This window comes from Macrobrachium nipponense, chromosome 11, assembly GCF_015104395.2.
Source record: "Macrobrachium nipponense isolate FS-2020 chromosome 11, ASM1510439v2, whole genome shotgun sequence".
Taxonomy (NCBI): domain Eukaryota; kingdom Metazoa; phylum Arthropoda; class Malacostraca; order Decapoda; family Palaemonidae; genus Macrobrachium; species Macrobrachium nipponense.
The window spans coordinates 59,325,385-59,331,723 of NC_061087.1; positions in this window are offsets into that span (position 1 = coordinate 59,325,385).

Sequence of the window (6,339 nt, forward strand, 5' to 3'; positions counted from 1 at the left end):
AATTTTCATTACTCAATTAAATCTCATGACTTTTAACACACAATAGCTATCACGCGCTCTCTCTCTCTCCCTAATCATGAAGTTAGAGGAAATTTGTATTTTTTGTTGCTTTACGGGGCAGCAGTAGGTATGAATATCAGTAAGATTAGTATCACCCAAAGCTGTGGCCTTGTATGATAAAAAAAATATAGTTATATACCAGAATTATTTTCAGTGAAGGGTTTTAGGGCATACTACAGAAATTTCTGTAATATATTAACTGCTTCACATCGTTTGGACTATTTCTGTTGTTTCTTGATTTGAACAGTACTATGTGATTAAATAAAACATAATTTTTGAAATGGCAACAAAACTAGTTTTCTGTTGTGAAAAAGGGCTACTAAATTGGTTTCAGAACTTGGAGTTAAACTTTCCATTCAAGGATGACATATTACTTTAATCTATTTTCTATAGATTTTGCGCAAAATAACTGGCATGAATAGTGATAAAGTATATATTAGTTTTGCACAATGCAAAATAAATTGCGTTATCTATTACAATATTTTGGGACGACAACCTCTGCCTAGTGGCTACCACCGGCAGCCACAGACCATCATAAGGCTACTGAACAATCTGCAGCTCCTTGCCTGTTCTAGCACAAATACCAAGACACAAGAAAAACCCTGATATATGAACCAATAATCAATCATTGAAGTTCGCTCAGCTGAAGAGTCAGGATGGAGAGTTCAGGAGCGGGACATTATGTATAATGAAGACAATCACCACGGCACTGTGCTGATCCTCCACCATATCTGAGGCTAGTTGTTCTGCTGACTTTTTCTTAACAGTAATTGCACCAGGGACACAGTTCTTTTCGTAATCCAATTGTAATGCTGGGTTACTCCTTTCAATGATTTGCTAGTTTCCATTGTCCATAATTTTCTGGCTGAAGTATAGGAAACTATACAGCCCTTGGTCTACCAAAGAGCTATTAAGATTCTATGCATTAAACTTCCAAAGAAGTTGCTATTTTGTATGCCTACATTAAAGGCTTATCAGCAGCTCATTAACAAACACTTTACTGTACTACATGTAATGCAACATTTACCACTTGAGTTCTCTGGTGATTAAGTCAAGTCCTTTCTAACACTTATATCCATCCAGTACATCATTTCATGGCACTTTGATCTTTGACACGAAAAATTTTTGTTTAGCCCAAATTTATAAGAATTATTTCTTTAAACGTTACAATAAGTTTCCCAATGGAAGACTTAAACTTTATTGTGCCGGAAATTATTATATTTCCAATAATAATGTGAAAAATCCCAAAGTGATCAGTCTGATAACTGACAGAAAATAGCAACGCTTAGTAGGTTCTTCGTGGGATTCAAAGGCAAGTGTCTCCTCCTCCATCTTGTGGGCTGCTTTCTTCACTGCCAATTAATGTTACTATAATGAAGTAGCAGTTCTTTAAAACCAGCAGGTATGGTAAAGCTTGGCCCCAGGTCATCCTATCTTAACACAGCATGTATATATATATATATATATATATATATATATATATATATATATATATAGATATATAATATATATATATAAAAGGCATCTAAGTCAGCACTTCCTATTTGGTATGTTCAAAGACCAATTCGATTTTGTTATACCAACCATGTGTTTGGTAACTAAAGTCAAGCCTGATAACTGCTGCAAAGAGCTCCCCCTTTCTATTATCAATGAGATAAATTCAACCACCTCGTAGGTTACCTTTGTGTTTGGTTATTGCTTGTGAGAATATTATTGATGGGTACTTTTATAAGCTCATAATCAAGGAATTTAATATGAATGAACAAATCCACTAAAAAGGATGGCATTTCCGATTGCTTTTAAAAGCTCCTCACTAACTGACTGATATATGTTGTTCTAGGATGATGATCGAACAAGTTCTTGAAATTAAAATACATAAAAGTTGCCATAGTGTTTAAGAAGCATATTCAGATATGCAAAACGCTTAAACAGAATTAATAAAAATTATGAGATAGCTATGAAGCGTATATAAGAAATGCAATAGAAATATAGAACACATAATATTATATTTAATATTAAATCATCCGCTTTCCGGTGATTTCCATGACAGATCTTACTTTTTTTATCAGTATTTCCAACGCCACTGGACATCCCTTCACTATGATATTTTATTCACTATATTACATTTAGCAAGTGGCCATTTCCTGTCTCGTCCTGAAGCATACTGGATATTCTCTTTTTGAGTTGAGTAGAATATAAAATTTAGGCCAAATCAACTACGATGATTTTAAGATAATTTTTTCCAGCCCTAATGAAAACCACCTCACTATACTCGAGTCCTTGGCCATTAAGCAACTTGTTCCAGCATTAAACAACAACCTACAGTAGTTCCATTATATATTGCTTAGACCGCCCATGTCCTTGGTTATCACGACTTCTCGCTCTGCCAAACCTTTCAGCAACCGAATATCGTGTGTAAGGACAACGCTTTTTCCCTATTTTCATTGTAACCAATCATCAAGTCGCGTTGTTCTTACTTCCATACGATAGAGCGTTCCGCGGCCTTTCCGCCGATGTATAACACATGCAATTCCATTATTTGTACGCTTTATTATATCTAAATGAATGTCTGTAAGAAAACACAAATTTACCGTCTCAGAGTCATTTCTGTTTGCAGTGCGAGACTGCACTACATATCCGTCCGCACCTGTCTATGTCAACCCAGTTTGTCTGTGAATTATATTACGGGCTGCTCTGTGAGCAAGAGCCCGTGCTGGCACAAGGCCAGCTTAATCTTAAACAACAAACAACTGTAAATAAATCATCAGTACCCAGCTACCTGTCTTAATCTCTGGTCCTCACAACTGGTGACCTCCCGGAGTTGGTGACACAGCGGTTTAGGCCCAGCCTTTAACGGACTAATTACGGCCGCTCACCTTCAGAGAACCTTCAACGGACTCAATACGGCGCCACAGTTTAGGTCTCTGAAAACTCCACTGCGAGGATGACACCAACGCCATTAACGGACTAATCACGGCACTGCTTCCCAGCGTGTTTTGGTCTTTATTTTGAGGACGGGTAGCTGGGTGCTGGTCACCCAACACAAAATTCAGACGGCGGTTCAGAAACATCCATCCGACGTCGCGGCCTCCTTTGTCTCGCCCGGGGGACGCCAGATATCTTCTCGACCCGCCGCAACTGCAGGCCTCCTCGGTTTTTCCCCCGTCGCCATTGCCGCACCTGCAAGTGCCCAGACGAAATCCCCTGCCTGCCGGCACCGCTGCTACACCCAGGGATGTACTTTACCCACCCGATGTCGCTGCCTGTGGGCCTCCCCTGCTGCCTACACTGCTGCTATAGCCAGGGACGTGCTTTACCCACCCGACGTCGCTGCCTGTGGGCCTCCCCTGCCTGCCAACGCTGTTGCTACACCGAGGGACCTGCTTTACCCACCCGACGTTGCTGCCGCACACGTGGGCCTGCTTGGCCCCCTGATGTCGCTGCTTGTGGGCCTCTTCATACCCTCAACGCTGCCGTTATTCCTGGGGCTCGCTCGGCCTTTCTGACGTCGATGCTACACCTGTGAACCTGCTCACCCTTTCTGACGCCGCCGCCTGCAGTCCCTTCCGCCCGGTCCCACCGACACCGCTGCCACGCCTGTGGGCCTCCCCTGCCTGGCCGATGCCCTACCTGTGGGTTTCCTCGGCCTGCTGACGCCGCTGCTCACCTGTGGTTCCGCTCTGCCCGCGGGACGCTGCTTCTGCGCTGGGGACTTCCTCAGCCCAACCTATGCCACTGCCGCACCTGGGGATCCCCACGGCCCGTCCCACTCCACCACCACACACAATGCAGCTCTCTCTCGCAGTCTGGTGGCGCCCGGCATACAGTAGAACCCCCAGGCTACCGCCAGGGGAGGCATCCTGGCTATCAGCAAAACCCAAGGACTATACTCGAGGACACCCCACATCAAGTGCCACAACGACACGGGGTCGCCCCCTGCCTCAAAGATTGTCATCCAATAATTACTCCATAATCATTGTCTTGGGGCGGAGTATTTGTAAGGACAACGCTTTTTCCCTATTTTCATTGTAACCAATCATCAAGTAGCGTTGTTCTTACTTCCATACGATAGAGCATTCCGCGGCCTTTCCGCCGATGTATAACACATGCAATTCCATTATTTGTACGCTTTATTATATCTAAATGAATGTCTGTAAGAAAACACAAATTTACCGTCTCAGAGTCATTTCTGTTTGCGGTGCGAGACTGCACTACATATCCGTCTGCACCTGTCTATGTCAACCCAGTTTGTCTGTAAATAAATCATCAGTACCCAGCTACCTGTCTTAATCTTAAGGTTTGTTTTATATTTTTAGAAATAAAAATAGCCAGGGACGTGCTTTACCCACCCGACGTCGCTGCCTGTGGGCCTCCCCTGCCTGCCAACGCTGTTGCTACACCGAGGGACCTGCTTTACCCACCCGACGTTGCTGCCGCACACGTGGGCCTGCTTGGCCCCCTGACGTCGCTGCTTGTGGGCCTCTTCATACCCTCAACGCTGCCGTTATTCCTGGGGCTCGCTCGGCCTTTCTGACGTCGATGCTACACCTGTGAACCTGCTCACCCTTTCTGACGCCGCCGCCTGCAGTCCTCCTCGGCCCACCGACACCGCTGCCACGCCTGTGGGCCTCCCCTGCCTGCCGATGCCCTACCTGTGGGTTTCCTCGGCCTGCTGACGCCGCTGCTCACCTGTGGTTCCGCTCTGCCCGCGGGACGCTGCTTCCGCGCTGGGGACTTCCTCAGCCCAACCTATGCCGCTGCCGCACCTGGGGATCCCCACGGCCCGTCCCACTCCACCACCACACACAATGCAGCTCTCTCTCGCAGTCTTGGTCGCCCGGCATACAGTAGAACCCCCCAGGCTACCGCCAGGGGAGGCATCCTGGCTATCAGCAAAACCCAAGGACTATACTCGAGGACACCCCACATCAAGTGCCACAACGACACGGGGTCGCCCCCTGCCTCAAAGATTGTCATCCAATAATTACTCCATAATCATTGTCTTGGGGCGGAGTATTTGTAAGGACAACGCTTTTTCCCTATTTTCATTGTAACCAATCATCAAGTAGCGTTGTTCTTACTTCCATACGATAGAGCATTCCGCGGCCTTTCCGCCGATGTATAACACATGCAATTCCATTATTTGTACGCTTTATTATATCTAAATGAATGTCTGTAAGAAAACACAAATTTACCGTCTCAGAGTCATTTCTGTTTGCGGTGCGAGACTGCACTACATATCCGTCTGCACCTGTCTATGTCAACCCAGTTTGTCTGTAAATAAATCATCAGTACCCAGCTACCTGTCTTAATCTTAAGGTTTGTTTTATATTTTTAGAAATAAAAAAAAAATTTACTTAGTTTTTAATAAATTTTTTCCTGCTTATTTGTATGCGATAATTTATGTTAATCTTGCTGGACAAGTTCGTAATTTACATATTTTTGCTTTTCCTCCTTTTATAGCCTTGAAAATGAGACCATAGCCTTGAAACGTTGGCAACAATGAAGGAACCCTACGTATTGAGCTGTCTTGCCTCTTCACCTGTTATCTATCTATCTATCTATCTATATATAATATATATAATATATGATATATATATAATATATATATATATATATATATATATATATATACATAAATATATATATGTATATATATATATATATATATATATATATATATATATATATATATAGTATGTATATATAATATATATATATATATATATATATATATATATATATATTATATATATATTTCACAAACACACACGCACACACACACTTATATAGAATTGGCGGTGCGGGACACAGCCTTCGTTTTTAACGATGAAGTTTACGTTCAGGTAGACGGCGTCGGCATGGGCAACCCATTGAGCTGCACCTTTGCAGATATTTTTATGTTCAAGTTTGAACAGCAACTACTGGACAATTGTCCGGCCTCTTTTAAGCCGCTATTTTACCGTAGATATGTGGACGACACATTCCTACTTTTTAGGGACCATCATCATTGCGACCTTTTCTTGGAATATGCAAACGCATCACACACTAATATAAAATTTACATTTGAGAAAGAGAGTAATAATAGATTGCGTTTTCTCGATACCTTGGTCATATGAGAGAATGATGGTTTCAGAACGGGAATTTTTCGTAAGGCCACATTTACAGGTTTGGGGCAAAATTTTTATAGTTCAGCTATAGCCTTGACTTCGAACTGGACCTTGTTTCATAATGAAATTAATTTCTTGCAGGAATTCTTTAGGACCAATTGTTACCCAA